This window comes from Saimiri boliviensis, chromosome 9, assembly GCF_048565385.1.
Source record: "Saimiri boliviensis isolate mSaiBol1 chromosome 9, mSaiBol1.pri, whole genome shotgun sequence".
Classification (NCBI taxonomy): Eukaryota; Metazoa; Chordata; class Mammalia; order Primates; family Cebidae; genus Saimiri; species Saimiri boliviensis.
Window position 1 is genome coordinate 36,928,213 of NC_133457.1, and position 16,823 is coordinate 36,945,035.

At 33.8% G+C, this 16,823-nt stretch overlaps 1 long non-coding RNA gene across 6 annotated transcripts in view; it reads left to right on the forward strand.

Moving 5' to 3' along the window:
- Positions 1–16,823, forward strand: part of LOC141585622 (uncharacterized) — a 998,130-nt gene that overhangs the window by 946,089 nt on the left and 35,218 nt on the right. For all 6 annotated transcript variants that reach the window (XR_012519199.1, XR_012519201.1, XR_012519202.1 and 3 more), the window contains one exon: positions 7,896–8,006. This is a non-coding gene — a long non-coding RNA (uncharacterized LOC141585622). The remainder of the gene's footprint in view (positions 1–7,895; positions 8,007–16,823) is intronic.

Sequence of the window (16,823 nt, forward strand, 5' to 3'; positions counted from 1 at the left end):
GAAGAAATAATTCACCCAGCTAGTTCAGACTTCCAGTGAGTTTCTTTAGCCCAGTAAGCCATTACATTCAATGTGTATAAATGCAGGCGCCCATTTTATCCACAGCCAAATCTTTTCAGACACAATGTGACTTGGAGAATTTCATACATTCAACAGTAATTTTGTTCTGGAAGTACATTTTCTTTGTAATCTTATTTAGCGTTATAAATGATATACAAATTCTGAAGGAATTTGCAGGTGGAAAATCCGTGATTTGAAGCTGATAATTCTATAACATGGTTCTAGATTTAGAACTTGTGCCCTTTGATTTGTTTGTAAGTTAAAATTTTTTATTAAAAGAGAACTCATGTCACTTGATCCTTTTCTCAAGGTTCTGTTTCTGTTTTGAGGGGCTGCTGTAAGATAATGCTCTGTGAGGTTTTGAAAAGATATTACTCTGCTTCACGGAATGTTCTCTTTTCTCCTCAAGACTACTGTGAATTCCTTCTTTGTTCATTTTCTTCAACTACATATCTTTATTCTTTGCTCTTTTGTAAATTTGTTTACACATTCAAAAATATTTTTCATTTATTGGGACCAACTTTGTCCTAAATACTAAGACTAAAGACATGAAAATCAATTACATATTAGCAAGGGTGACATGTCTATAAACACATCATAATTCTATTTGCAAAGTTGATTAGCTGGAGCTCTTTAGGAGTGCTGAAATGGCATAGGTTGTGGATTATAAACCATGGGGAGAGGTATGGAAATGCTTTCCAAAAACATTATGGAAATTTTCCATAACATAGCTCTCTGTTATATTTACTGGATTGTGATGTTCTTGAGGATTATATTTCCCTCACCTTCCTTTACAAGGACTAACACTAATGGTGAATGAAAAAATAAATAAGTAAATGAATGTGCTTTCGTTGGCCTCTCTGATGGAAGCTGTAATGTAGATAACAGATGACATATTTATAACAATGCCCTTTTTTGGGCCACTGCAGAGGAATATTCATACATAGCATTTTCTGATAAATCATTTTAATAAGAGTGACTCTGAACCTCTTACTCATACTAATCTTCCACTAAAGAAAGCGATGGGGAATTTGAACTGATAACGCACCCCAGAATTAGGCTCAAATTATCCCAGAATCACCAATAACTTTTTTCTTCTGTTTCAATTATAGATAACTACAAAGATCAGAAAAAATAGTATTTTTATCAAGCATATAAGAAATCATTTATGGAGTTTGTTTTTAGCCAATTTCTTTTTAACAATATTATATTTATTAGCTTTGGGCCATTATGCTATTCGTTATGACCAGCTAGTCTATAGATTCTCAGAGTGTAAAGCTTTGAACCTGAAACTGAAGATAAGAGATGAATGTGCTCATTCTCTGTACTATTAGATTGAATTGTATGAAGTTGTCACTATTTGCCCGTTTTAATTTAAATTGGCTACTTTATACTCTAACAAAGATTTTAAAGAAAGTAATCCAAAAAGAGTTTTTAAAGAATCTATTAAAGTACAGCAACACAAATTCCATAAAGACAATACACAGAACAATTATGGGGACTTAAACGAGAGAAATATTACTTTTAGTTGGAGATAGGGATTAGAACATATTGTTTACAGGAGATGGCATTTAAGACAAGACTTGACACTTTAAGTTGCTGAAGAAGACATTCCAATCAGAAGAAGCATTATGAGATTAGGAATCAGAGTATAGAAAGAAATAGAAAGCAGTTAGTCACCAGTCAAGTATTATTAAAAAAAAAAAAAAAAAAAAAAAAAAAAGAATGAGTGTGTGATGTAATTCTTATTTTCATAGAACTTGCAGTGGAATGACATATGCCTGAAAACTCATTATCCACAAAGATATGTCTAGAAAAGTTAGGAGTTATTCTGAAATCATCAAGATATAAGAAGCTACTGAAGATTATTAATTAAGAAAATTAGATACACAGAAATGTGCCTTATAAATTTTATCACTGAAGAGTTATTTAGGACAAATTGAAGCATTGTGGGGCAAGAGACAGGATGATAAGCTCATAATAGGAGTCATAAAGAGGCCATTCTATAAGATAGATAATTGTTTTCAAATTCTACTAGTCTATATGCTTTTGGGGTAGGGATCACATCTGCTTTCTTCACCATTATTCTTTTCTTATTGCATTTTAGGTTTTGGGGTACATGTGAAGAACATGCAAGATTGTTGCATAGGTATACCCATGGCAGTGTGATTTGCTGCCTTCCTCCCCATCACCTATATCTGGCATTTCTCCCCATGCTATCTCTCCCCAGCTCCCCACCGTCCCTCCCATATTTCCCGCCAACAGACCCCAGTGTGTGATGCTCCACTCCCTGTGTCCATGTGTTCTCATTGTTCAACACCCATCTGTGAGTGAGAATGGAATACTATGCAGCCATATTCTTTTTTTTTTTTTTTTTTGAGACAAGAGTTTCACTCTTGTTGCCCAGACTTTAGTGCAAAGGCATGATCTTGGCTTACTGCAACCTCCATCTCCTGGGTTCAAGCAATTCTTCCACTTCAGTCTCCTGAGCAGCTGGGATTACAGGCATCTGTCACTAGGCCCAGCTAATTTTTATATTTCATATAAATATATATATATATATATATATATATATATATATATATATATATATTAGAGACGGCATTTTACCATGTTGTCCAGGCTTGTCTCAAACTCCTGACCTCAAGTGATCCACCTGCCTCAGCCTCCCAACGTGCTGGGATTATAGGCATGAGCCACCATGCCTGTCCTTCACCATTATATTCTCAATGTGTAGTTTAGTATCAGTAAATATTTGTTGAATTAATAAATATCCAAAAATCATTCTTGTTAAAAAAATTAAAAGATATCTGTAAAGAGATACATTCATAATCTTATGAATCAATATTGTGTGTGTGTGTGTGTGTGTGTGTGTGTGTGTGTGTGTGAACAGAAAGAGAGAGAGAGAGAGAAAAATAGAAGGCAAGAGACACGTCACGTATATGCATCCACACATGTAGAAAAAGTGAGAAAAGGGAGACTATGTAGCTAGAAGGAAAAATCAGTTATGCCCTGGAGCAAGTATAGAAAATTTTTAATAAAATATTCAATTTTAAACCAAAAGTAGGATACACTTTGCTGAAGAAGGAACATTATACATACGGACACAGTGTGAGATACAGAGAGTGCTCTAAGATACAGGTGAACAACTATGATAAAGCTACATGAGCAATGAACTTGAATACGTAAGATAAAATGTTTGACTTTATCTGATAGCTATTATAGTTCTCTAAGGAGTAATAGCAAATGGCATGGGCTTGAAGGAATATTGATTTGATCAAATGATTTAGAGGAGAATGTGGCAGCAGCTTGAGATCCAGTTAGAAGGCTAATACAAATGTATAGATAAGTGATGAAAGTTCTTGACTCAAAATAGTACCATTGTTTATGGAAAAGGAGAAAATCCACACACTTTAAAAGTGACTTGGTGCAAATGGCAAATCCATTGATCTGTAGTTTGTGCTTCCCACATTGACCACCATATTTATATTTAATATTTCCCCATCTATTAAAATGGAAACCAGTATTTTGAGTGACTTTGAGAGAGAAGCCTTTCCAGGCCAAGAAACATGATCACATGTTTTGGAGAATTTATTTTTCTGATGGAAAGAATATAAAACAGTGGAAATATGTTTTGGAAAATGTCAGTATGAACTAAACTTGTGTTTGGTGAATTTAGTAGAAATTCAAATTGTTCTAGCACTCTGAACTGTTTTTTGAAGGCTATTTTATTTTCCATAGTTCTTCTTTGATGGTGCATCTAAGCCTGCAAACAATCACCCTGTATGGCAATGTTTTTAGCAAGTATCTCTTCAACTGTTGCTTTTCCTGATCTTTTATCTGCCTGGTTTGGTATCACACTCAGCTATGTGGCTCCACTAATGGGAAACAATTTGCTCTATTATTTTTGATAATAACTGGGAACATAAGTTGTTTCACAGTCTGATCCAATTAAATGCAGGCCTTTTTGCAGAGGTAGTCTTACAGACGAGTCTTTGGGGTTTGTTCTGACCCTGGCAGGGCTCTTTTTCTTCTGTTCTGTTTTTTTGTTTTGTTTTGTTTTGTTTTGTTTTTCTGGTAAATCTCCTAGCATATGTTTATTTTTTTGTTTTTATAGAGCTATTCTTTTTTTTTTAAGATTATAATACCAAAATCTTTATATTTTTGAAAGTGCCTTTAGGCTTGAATTTCTCCACGCTGTTTCAAATGTAATCAGTTTCTTTTGAGAAAGTTTTTGAGCTCTCTCTTCATAAAAGTGTTTCTCCCACTGCCCAAAATCTCTGAGCCATGTGCTCAGAGATTAGGGTGGAAGTGACACCTTTGTTTACAAGCATGGCAGAGAATATGGGTGGTAGCCTCTTGTCTTCTCACCTTACTTTCTCTAGCATTGAACCTCTGCTCTATCAGTGAGCTAGCGTGAGAGTGATAAGGGACTCAGTATTCCCGGCCTGCCTGATGAAAAGAGAGACTCGATTCTCCAAATGGTATTGGGGTAGAAGAACTCTTAAGTTTACAAGAATTCCCAAACTTAGTAAAAGCCTTGCCAGATCAGCGTTGTTGTAATAATTCTTTGTTTTCTAATAAAATCTAGTTGTTACCTGTCTGGTTATTTCCATTTCTTACAGTACGAAAATTACTAGTCAGGCATGTTTTATTTACTGATGTTTCTGTGATATTTAATTTAATAATTTTTCCAAGGCCATAGACTAATTTAGACATTCTATGCCCTTTTCAAAACTATAACTGATATTCCTGAGTCTAGTAATTTAAGTTGAGAGAGGCACATAGACTGGTATGTAGGGTGAAAGGAAAGAGATTAAGAAATTAATCTTCTTAATATGCTATTATTGTTCAGATAATTCTATAACATGTATTTCAATGTATGGGTTATTGTCTGAATGTTTAAAAAGAAGAGAAAATCTTAAATATTACTCAGTTCAATGTTTTTGCAGAATTCTGAGATAAACATTAAGCTGAAGCAGAGAAGCTCTTCCTCAAGAGACTGATAAAACAGTGCCTATTTTGACTAATATCAGAATCTTATCTTCCTTTTTCTGGTCTCTCATACAAGAAACTGTAAAATAAGAAGGACACATTTCTTCTAGTTTTCAGTCTCATTGTTTGCATATCAAATCCATGTCAAAATCTTACTACATCATACAATAAAAGTCTTTGGACTTTCATTAATTTATATATTGTAAATCGTTCTGGTCCAAACCACCATTATCTCCCACCTGAATTTGTGCAATAACCTTCTAACTGCTCCTCACTTCTCATCATTTTTAATTTTACCCTACTCTAAATTCTTTTCTACATGTGTTAGACTTTTTAGTCACAAATCTGAATAAAAAAGCCACCTAATGAAACCCTTTGATGGGATTTTATTTGAGGTAAAATTTCTTATCTTCATTCCGCTCTACAAGGGTCTGTATAATCTGACCAGTATCTATTTCTTCAGCCTTTCTCGTAGCCTCCACTCAGATGTTTACCACCTCTGGGCTCTTTTTCATGCTGGGCTGGTTGCCAAGATGGCATTTTTTTCTACTCATTGCCTCATTTTATTTTATTTTTTTTCATTTAACTTAAATCAAATGTCTTTTCCTTAAGGAAACGTCATTGACTCTTTCAATCTAAATCTGATGCTACTCTAACTATCTCATTTTATTTATTAACTTCATATTTTTTGCCACTATTTAAAATATTAATAACATATTTGTGTGATCAAAGCATCTCAATATTCAATAGGACGGCCAGAAATTTCAAGCTTGCTTAACTCCTCTCTGCAAACTCAGTCCCCCCAAAACACACCTCACCAATCTAGGTGCAGGTTTTGAAGGATTCACATTTGGATTTACAGAATTCCCAAAATATAAGGGAAAGATATCCGCAAGTGATAGATAGGAAGTAGCAAAGGAAAGCCTTGTGATCCAACTGCCCATATTCTTCTGCATGATAATTAACCTCAAAGGCCCAGATATAGATGAAGCCAAGTTTCCCTCCAACCCATAGATGAAACTGAAGGATCAAGTCATCATATAGCTAAGTTCAGGTGATAGGAGGTGATCACTTGAAAGAGAGCTGCTGAGTAAACTGATACAGCAAAGTGTCCGAGACACTCCTGGGTCCAATCTCTGGCATTTCCATAGTGCTCATCTCATCTCTGGCCACCAGGGTTGTACCTACTTCCTCCTCCTTACTTGCCGTACACTGAATTATTGATCAAACTTAATTTTGAACTGCTCTCTATCTAAATTCATTTGTATGTGTATACAAAGCTTTATTTCATATAAGCATATTAATTTACCCCAAATTCATATTGTAAGTAACTTGCATAACTCCCTCATAAGAGAAAATATTTCTTCAAGTCAAACTATTTATTTAATTAATTATGTTGTACATATTCCTGTCTCTCCTGTTAACCCTATTATAATGTGTTTTTCTGTTTTCTCTGTGTATATGAGTGCAAATATCTTCCCTGGGCTTAGCTCAAGTTCTTAACTCTTTGAATGACTTCTTTCTATTCTTTCTATATATATTATTTCCTACTACCTAACCCGTTATGAAATTTTATATTGCATTTTATATTATTTACTTGATATCTGTGCCTTCTTGTTTTGTTCGTCTTTTTTATGTATGTGTCTTTCCATCCAAGGGAAAGTTCTACATTTTTACTATTGAGGAGTAGGAAAGCATTTTTGTATTCCTAGATTACATGTATATGTATATATATATGAATGGAAAAATACATTAGTGACAATTCTAGATATTTGTAAACTATGTATATTCTTCAGAATTAGTTTGCTAACATCCTTGTTCTTTGGGTTTTTAAGAGTTTTATCTACAGGTATTTGTATCACTTAGATCTCCCAGCCACTTCTTTTGCTTGCGTAAGTCAATATGGTAGATATATTGGTTCTATTATAGTCTGTTCCCCAGAGCTAACATATTACCCTGTATATAGTGACAGCTTCATAAGTATGTGTGTTGATAATGGCACTGTTGCAACTCATATTCAATGCCTGCCTTTTTCTTATTCAAATAGTTGAGCATATTTTCAAATATATGTGTTCAAATGCTATTTAATTACAATGATCATAGTGATTGTAATGCACCTAAACAGAACATTATGCAAGAAGCATATAGAAAAATTTATCTTTGAAGGAATTTTTCCTTTGAAAACATGATTGTTAATGACTCTTGAATATACTTGTCAGAAATCCAGATAGTCTGACTTACACGTAAGCATGAGAGAACAACTACATTTTTTAATTTTAAGCCAAAGTTCCAAAATTAACTTTTAAAAAATACATTTGTATCATTATTCTCTGTTAAAATCATGATTTGGAGATTGAAATACTCCCTTACTACCCTTGCCCACTTTTCTCAGATAATATTTCATGATTTAACAAAATAGAAATCCAGTTCATAATTTAACAGTTTTTGTTAAGACATTAGGGCTCAGCCAAGTCATTGTGGCTCAGATGTTTTAGCAATGATAATCAAAAGTTGGAGTCAGACATATTAAATCATTGAATAATTATCCTTGCAAGATGGCATTGTGTTTTTCTTGATTTCTCACAGTTCACGTCCATTCCAAATTTGCATTCTTAAGGCAAATCCCAAGATTTGTATGTTAACTTCACATTAATAAAGAAAAATATCAAGTATTTGGTAAGATAACAAAAAGGACTTATGTATGAAATTTTCAACTATGGCATTAAAATACTATCCATTATCAATATTGAAATTAGCTTAGTTTCAGAATTTAGGGAGCATATAGCTAGCATGATCCTTCTCAGGGCTGCATGTTGATTCTTTTTTTTTTTTTTTAACAGATTGCCTCTGAGCAGCTGTCAAAAAATTAATCCAGAAGAATTGGAGATGACGTCCTCATACACAGAGTTGCATATGCTGAGGGTATAACAGCCACAGTGAAGGGAGTTCAGGTAAGTGTCTCCTCTGGTAACTAGCAAGCAACTAAAGTATGATATTTCTAGGATATATAGATCAGATGGACCTAGCATTGAATCATATTGACAAATAACAACTGACTCATTTTATTTTCATTCATTCATTTTACCAAGATTTATTGAACATCTACTATGTGTCCCCTGAAAATACAAAGGTGATTAAGACAAAGCCATTTTCTACAAGGTGTATATGGTCCCAGATTGGGAATGCTATTCTTCCTTGGGAGTAAAGTTCTTTTCGTTTTTTAATCTAGTTTTTATAAAGGCAGAAGGCAAGTTCTTGTTGGTAGTTTCAATGATATATCTTGGATCAAAATTCAGAATCCATTAGGTTAGAAAAGTCATAGCGTAAACTGTATATCCTCACTTCCTCAGTGGCAATCCAGCATTAATTTTGTGTTTTCTATCTCTTTTGATCTTACTGTCCATTTTCTTTATTATAAAGATAAGCCCTGTAAATCTTTACATCTGTCATTATCCATGTTCTTTTATCAAAAAGCATTTGAAACAGATTCATACCCAATAATAAACGGCTTGAAGTCCCGTACACTATTATTGTTTTCTCATAGGTATTTTCATTTTAACCAGAAAAAAAAAGTAATGGCAATATGTTTAAGGAACATTAGGTAGTATGTTGCAGGCCAACCACACTTTACAGATAGCTGCACATACTAATTACATCTTAATTCCTCTATTGAATAGAAAGTCCTAACACTAGACAAGAGTGATGAGATTGGATTGACAATCAGATTTGATGAAGGAAATAATCATTCACAGTTGTTAGCTCTCAATAGGCAAAATTCCTTTCTATAGGAGTTTTCATAAAGTTAACAAATCACGGTATTGAACCTCACCTGGCACAGTGTGAATTCCAGGTGAAATGGCAACATGCGTTAGTGCCTCCTTTGCCAAGTTCTGTTAAGGCCATCCATAGCACTCTGATTTCCATGTTGACAGCATGGAATAAGTTTGTCTTTTCATCACTATCACTTTTGACTTTTGTATCAGTAATGGCAGCCAAAAGGCCCTTAGTCATTGCTGTTTTTTCTACATTTATTCAGAGGCATTTGAGACTTAAAATCAGGTCAGAATATTTTCCTTCTGCTTAGGAAGATAAAACCATGTTAGAATTCAAGATGGAGCTATAACGTTTCTCACAGCTGTTTAGAGCAAAAACATATAGAAAATTTAGTCACAATATAGTTATTATAGTTGTATCTTCAAACTAATACTGCAGTAACTTGGGGGAATGATAGCTCCATTGCTAAAAATTCAGCCTTACAATTGGCTGAGTAGACATTTAGATTGTGATTTCTCTTCCATGTGATTTATATTTCTGCTTCTGTATAAGCTTCTTAATCAACTTGATCTCAAAGTTGGGGGTTTCATATATACAGGGATGTGAACAATTATTCTTACTCTGTAAAAATTAAAAGAAAATTAGTTTCCATTTTCATTTCACTTTCTTTTTTGTTCATTGGCTTTTGCCTAATTTGGTAATGCAGTGCTCTCATTTATTAGCAAAGTTTCTTTATACAGAGTACTAAATTCCTGGTGATAATTGTTTACTCTGCCAAGGTTTCGAACTATGAAAAAAGTTTTCTAAAATAGGCTGGGAAAAAAATAAAAAGCTATATTTGAACATCAGAAACACATTTTTCTTCATCAAAGAGAAAATGGTTAGAAAATATAAGCCCGGAAGTTAGTCCAAAACAGAGATTAATTTTAATTAAGGCTCAAAAAAAGATGACAAGAGTATTGATAAATGACTTTCTTTGCTTTGCTTTCATTTTCATTTTCTTTAATGGTGTATGCTTGAGGTCAGAAGATTTTCTAGGCTTCAGCAGAGGCTCATTATAGAGTAAAAAATCATGGCTGTTTCAGGAATACCAAATGAGGAGTCACTAGCGTTGGGCATGGTAGGATGCTAAGGTACATCCTGAGACTTCATAATTATTTTAGTCTAAAATATTCACTGAGCTCCTGCTAACTAAAAGACCTTGATCTAGACACTATGGGGAATACAGAGATAGACTTCAAAAATCTAGTCTGTGGAGTTGTTGACATAGATGTACATTAACTGTATAAGAGACCAATGCAAGGCAGGGAACTGGGCTAGAAGTTCATGTTGGATACAGAGGAAATTAGGCTTCAATATGATCAGTGAATACTGTAGTGCCCAGAGAGAGCTCTGCAACCACATGGAGCTAAAATGTCCAAGAGAAAGGAAGCTACTATTGATTAAGAACCTAATCAGTATTAGGCATGCCAGGAGGAATTTTATATGTACTTTCATCTTTAATTATTACAACAGTCTTGTGAAGTAGATGTGACCCCTAATGAGAAATCTGAAGCTAAAATGATTACAAAATCATCTCCATTAGAAGTCATTAATTAAAATCTGTATATTTCAACATGGTTTCTGTACACTCAGTAGACCCTAAGTAAAAAGAAAATAAAAATTGCTGGTTGATTACTTCATGTATTTATTATGAAGATTCTCCCTCACTGTATTTTAGTCTTAAGCAAGGTCTCTCTACTCTTCATCTATTTCAATATCTAGGGTGGGCAATGTTCAGAGTTTAGAGCATTCTTCCAGGAATGTAATCAGAATCTATCCCCTAGCATTCCTCAAAAACAGCAATTTTGAAAACAAATTCAAACCAACAGAGAAGCTGAAAAAATAGCCATACATTAAACACCTGTGATATGTTCATTATTCAACAATTGTCAAAATTTTGGTAAATTTGCTTTATCACTCTTCTATCCACCATTCTTCTCTTTCTAGCTCTCTCTCTCTCTTTTTCCCGAGAATCCAGTCTAGCTATTTGTCTTGTAAGATATTGCACAATCAGAGTTTACAGTATTATTTCCTCATGATGAGATTCAGAAGAAAAGATTTTTTTGATAACATTATGTTATAGAATGTGATGTATGTCTTCTTGAAATCACATTGGAGACACATAATACCAGGTTGCTCCATGAATGTTGATGCTAAGTTTTGACTCTGGGTTTGTGTGGTTTCTACCATATCTCTTCCTTATAAAAGAATCATTTTTTTTATAAGTAGAAAGAAGTCTGTGGGTTATATGGCATAAAACGTAAAGATAAGCAAAATTATGATTCCTAACAATGTTTCACCCAATAATTTTAGCATTTATTAGCTACCTCTTGCCCTGATGAAATACTATAATGTAGTTATATAATGATGATTTTTAAATCTGAACATTGCTGCCATGTATTTTAGTTAGCATGTAACAATGTAGTATTGCATTTATCATATATGTAAAAGCAAAGTGTATGAAAATCATAGCACATAGGTTAAGAAGAAAAAAAGTATATTAGTTTATTTGCTATGCTGTATGTGCAATGATATATTATCACTTGAAAGTAAACTGTAATAAATTAAGATGTATACTATGAACCCTAAAGTGATTACTAAGTTAGCAATCTAAAAGTTATAGCTAATAGGCTAAAGAAGATTAGTTTAAATCATTTAACAATTTTAACCTAAGACAGGGCAGAAAAAAAGAGAAAAGAAAAAAATAGACATAGTACAAATGTAAACCAAATAGAAAGATGAGAGAGTTAAACCTAATCATGTGAATAATCAAATTACATGTAAATGATCTAAACATCTTAATTAAATGAAAGAGATTGTCATATTGGATAAGATAGCAAGATCTAACTATATGCTGCCTACAAAAAGGAACTTCAAATAAAGACACAAATTCAATGTAAAAGTATGGTAAAAGATATGCAATAGTAACACTAATACAAAGAAAACTTAATTAGCTATATTTTATCATAGAAAGTAGATTTCACAGTATGTAATATTAGCAGGGTTAAACAAAATAACTTCAAAATAATAAAGGAATCTATTCTTCAACAGAACAAAGTAATCCTAAACATTCATGTATATCAGATGTCCCCAGACTTTTTACACAGGGGGCCTGTTCACTGTCCCTCTGACCGTTGGAGGGCCACCACATACTGTGCTCCTCTCACTGACCACCAATGAAAGAGGTGCCCCTTCTTGAAGTGCGGCGGGGGGCTGGATAAATGGCCTCAGGGGCCCGCATGCGGCCCTCGGGGGCCATAGTTTGGGGACACCTGATGTGTATAGTAATAGATATTCAAAATACATCAAGAGAAAAACTGATAAAACAGCAAGGAGGAATAGATAATTATCACTGACAATTAATGAAACACTCAAGGATAGAAAAATAGAGAAAAAATAATCCAGAATATAGTAGACCTGAAAACCTCTATTAGCTTATTTGACCCAATTGACATTTTTAAAACACTCCATGCAGCGTTTACTCAGATAGACTATATATTGTGAGCAATAAAACACATCTCAGTAGATTAAAAATGGTGGATGTACTACAAAGTATATTCTTTGATCACAATGGAATTACCTTAGAAATTAATAACAAAACAGTACCAGAAAATTTTAAAAGGCTAATCATAATGATATTGGCAAGAATGTGGAACAATTGAAACTCTCACAAACTGCTAGGACATATTCACTTAAGAAAAGTTTGGCAGTTTAAAAAAAAAAAGTAAACATCCACCTCCTGTGTGATTCATTAACTCCACTGCTACAGAACTGAAAGCATATAACCACAAAATCCTTGCATACAAGTATTCATAGCTGCATTATTTGTTAGAGTCAAAAATTATAAGTAATTTGTTAGAGTCAAATACTATAATGGACATATCCATTCATATTTGAATGGATAAATAAATTATTATATATATGTATATATACAATATTTAAATGCACTATATATGTTCAATGGAATACTATTCAGCAATATAAAGGAATAAACTGTTGATAAATACAACAGCATGAATAAATCTTAACATAATTATGTTGAGTGAAATAAACCAGAAAAAGTATATGCTACGTGATTCCATTCATACGTAATTTGAGAAATAGCAAACTACTATAGCATGACAGTTGACACTTAGATTGTATACTTTCAATATGTACAATTTATTTGATGTCAATTTTACCTTGATAAATCTGATCAAAACTTCGTAAAGCAAAATTAATGGCTTAAAAATAGAAGATATATAAAAACAGGTATATACATACCTCAGAAGAGTCTCCCCCTCACCTCTGTATCTTTCACCACATACCATACAACGAAATAAATTACTAATGCACAAGACAGAACAAAAAGAAACATTCAAGTCTTAGAAAAAGCATAGATAAATATCTTTTAACTGATTACTATTTAAATATAAAAAGGCCTTAGTTTTGGTTATTTTAATTTTATATTTTATCCTTTTCTGAATTATTTATTATTTATGTTAGCTTCCTCATAGATTATCTTGGGTATGTCATATCATATCATCTGCAAATAGAGATATTTACTTCTTTTCCAGTTCTTATTGTAATAACTTTATTACAAACGTTAGAACCATAGCAACATACATGCTAGAACAATGATTCTTAGGTATCTGTTGAGAACTAAATAATTTAAAGCTTTGCAATCCGGGCCTGGGAATGCACTTTTTGGTTTTGTTTTGTTTTTGAGATGGAGTCTCGCTCTGTTGTCCAGTGGCACAATCTTGGCTCACTGCAACCTCCACCTCCTGGGTTTAAGCAATTCTCCTGCCTCCCAAGTAACTGGAACTACAGGTGCACACCACCACACCCAGATAAGTTTTGTATTTTTAGTAGAGACGGGGTTTTCTATTGGTCAGGCTGGACTCCAACTGAGGTGATCCACCTGTCTCAGCCTCCCAAAATGTTGGGATTACGGGCAGGAGCCATTGCACCCAGCTGGAATCATATTTTAAACAAATGATTTAGGTGGGTTTCAGGCATCCTAAAATTTGAGATCTAATTGTCCTGTCCAACATTCTCATTTGAAGGAAAAAGAAAATAAGAACTAATGAAGTTCAATTACTATCCCAAGAACACAAAGCTAAATACAGTATTTTCAGCCTCTTCTTTGGAGCATGAATTATTAGGAACAAAAATCTTTTATTTATATAATAAATGTAATAACTATAATAAAGAGTAAATCCGAGGGAGAACACTAAAACCTCCATGCCTGAAAAGACAATGAGTGTAGAAGACCTAGTTTTAGATACAATGAGAAATTCAGGAAAAAGTGATGAACGGGAAACAGAATGATCAAAGATCGAAGGTCATACATTGCTTTTGGCTGAAAGACCTCTCTAGTGCCTCACCCATTCATAGTGGGCAGGAGATGTTCCTTGAATACTTACTGAATAAATGGTAGGACGGCCTGAGAGAAGGAAGGTTTCGAGACCTGCAGGAAGTAGCTGAAAATGAACCAGTGATATGCACTGACTTGTTTGTCTTAGACTGTAAATGGATGCACATTCTGTTTTTCCCTGTCTCTTTGGGTACAGACACACAGAGATATACATATAATTATATAAACATGCACACTTACACTAATAAAAGCCTTTGTTTTTACCATGATTGGGCAGATACAACTCTTTCAAAACGTATAAAAATTCTGCAAATACTCTGTCACTTCCATAGACGATAAAGTCAATGAGGAATTTATGGTTTTCCCAGACCAGTAGAAATTCTCCAAAAGGCTGACTTCAGTGCTTTCCAATTGACAGGATCTCTGCAGCCCCCTGTTTGTGACCCTTTAAGTGTTTGCCCTTTCCAGGCTCTGTGAACAGGCAAATTCTCAGATTCTATACAAAAAAAAAACAAAAAAGGAAAAATATTTTTTAATTCTGTTGAAGAAACTTTGGTTCATCAAAGCACTTCTAAATGAAGCAGTAACAACCCTCTCCTTTAAAAAAAGAAAGCTCCAGGGTAAATAGCCAGAGGCATAGTGGCAAAAATAAGACCTATGTTTAAATTTCTGGAACATGAATAAAATAAATGTATTTGAAAGAATCAAAGAATCAAAACAGCTTTTTTTTTTTTTTTTTTTTTTTTTTTTTTAAGTGCTGCTGCTATTAGAATCTCTGATGATGTGAACCTCTCACTGGTCTTTGCCTATCAGAGGCAGTTGAGATTCATCCACATGCCCATTTTATCTTTCTGCTATTGCTGATTGCTAATTTTGTGGGTATTAATTACCAAGTTCAGTCCTTCCCCTATTGAGTCTGAAATAGAGAATGAGGGCTAAGTATAGAACAAAAGCTGTCAAATTCCCCTATCCACTCAGTACATTTAAGGCCAAGGACATGCAAAGCAATGAAACACATTCCTCCCCTTTCAGGAAATTTTCTGTGAAATTAGGATGACTCAAACTTTCCTTCTAGGTCTTTAAAGGGTGGGTGTTACAGACATTCCATTTTTGAATGGCCCTAAAAATCTTTCTCTGTAAGATATGGGCAGAGGGGTAAAATTATCTCAGCTCATTGCACACAAATAAACGTTCTGGCCATTCTTTCCTGCATGATTAAACCATTGTCTTAGTCACAGCCTGGCCTCTAATTCTCAAATTAATTCATTGCTTTAGAGTTGTTTTTTAAGAGTAGAAAATAAGAAAAGGAATTTTGATAGAATTAACTATTTCACTTTTCATCTCAGGGACAAATCCCACACTCTGCGACTGCCAACTGGTTGTTTCAGCCATGAGGTCCAATATGTGTCATATCCTCACTTTCTTCCCAAGAACGTGTTTCCTGGTTGGCAGTCTCCATATGGACCAGAAAGGAGAGTCAGAGAAAGAAAAAGCCAGTCTACCACACAAGTAGATTTAGCAGATGGTAGTGATGAACTTTTTCTCTGCTAATTACAAAGATAATTTGACACAAGTGTACAATCAAGGAACTCATTTTTCCCTCTTCCTTCTCCTCTTCGCCTCATCACTCTTTTTTCAGTTCACTCTCTCTGCAAAATATATGTCATGTATAGTTACTTAGCTATTACTTTTTGAGACTTTATTATGCCTTTGAGTTTTTATTTTTACCTCTACATTGGGTGAGTGGTTTGAGGGTATGAAAGGTTTCTCCTCATCTCTTAACTATTTTTGAAAACATTAGTTCATGCACGTCTACCTCCACCCCCTGAACTTACAGCAATGGCATTCTATTTTTATCTTAGACCCTTCAAGAGCTACTTTTCCCTCACTTATATCACCTTTATATTGTTTTGCTGCGGTAGCTTATTTATTTTGCTAAGATATTCTTAGAAGAAGAAGAAAGAGGAGAGAAATGCCAGTTGTTCCAGAGCTTATATTTTAGAATGTTTTAAAGATGTGAGAGTATGGAAAAAAGTTTAAATGTGGAAGAATTAAAGAGAGGACAAAACAGAAATGTAATAAGCAATTACCTGTATATTTTTATTAAATGGACCTAAATAAGTATTAAAGTCACTTTTATAAACTTTAGAATAATCTCTGGACAATCAACATTTTCTCCTGCAAAATTTTGCTTCCCAAAGCTGGACAATTTAAAAAACAATGGAAAATGGCATGTCACTTCTTTCCATTAACTCTTCTGGTTTCCAGTTATTTCTCATAATGTCTATATTTCTAAAAAGTTTGATCCTGAAAAAAGTAAAAGCCCATGCCTATCATAGGTCTCAATTTGAAAATCAGTGTTCATCTTTTAAAATACATTTTAGAATTAATGTGCTTTCATGGAGATAAAAATGGAAAAATAATTAGACACTATCCTTCTTATTTGCATTCTTCAGACCCATTCCTGATTAAATAAAATTAGTAGGACGTTTTCTTCAATGATGGCATTTTCTGAGGAGTGGTAATTAAGTCTCAGCCATGATGAGTGACCCACTAGCACCATAGGAATCCCATTTCCCGAGACACAGCTCTC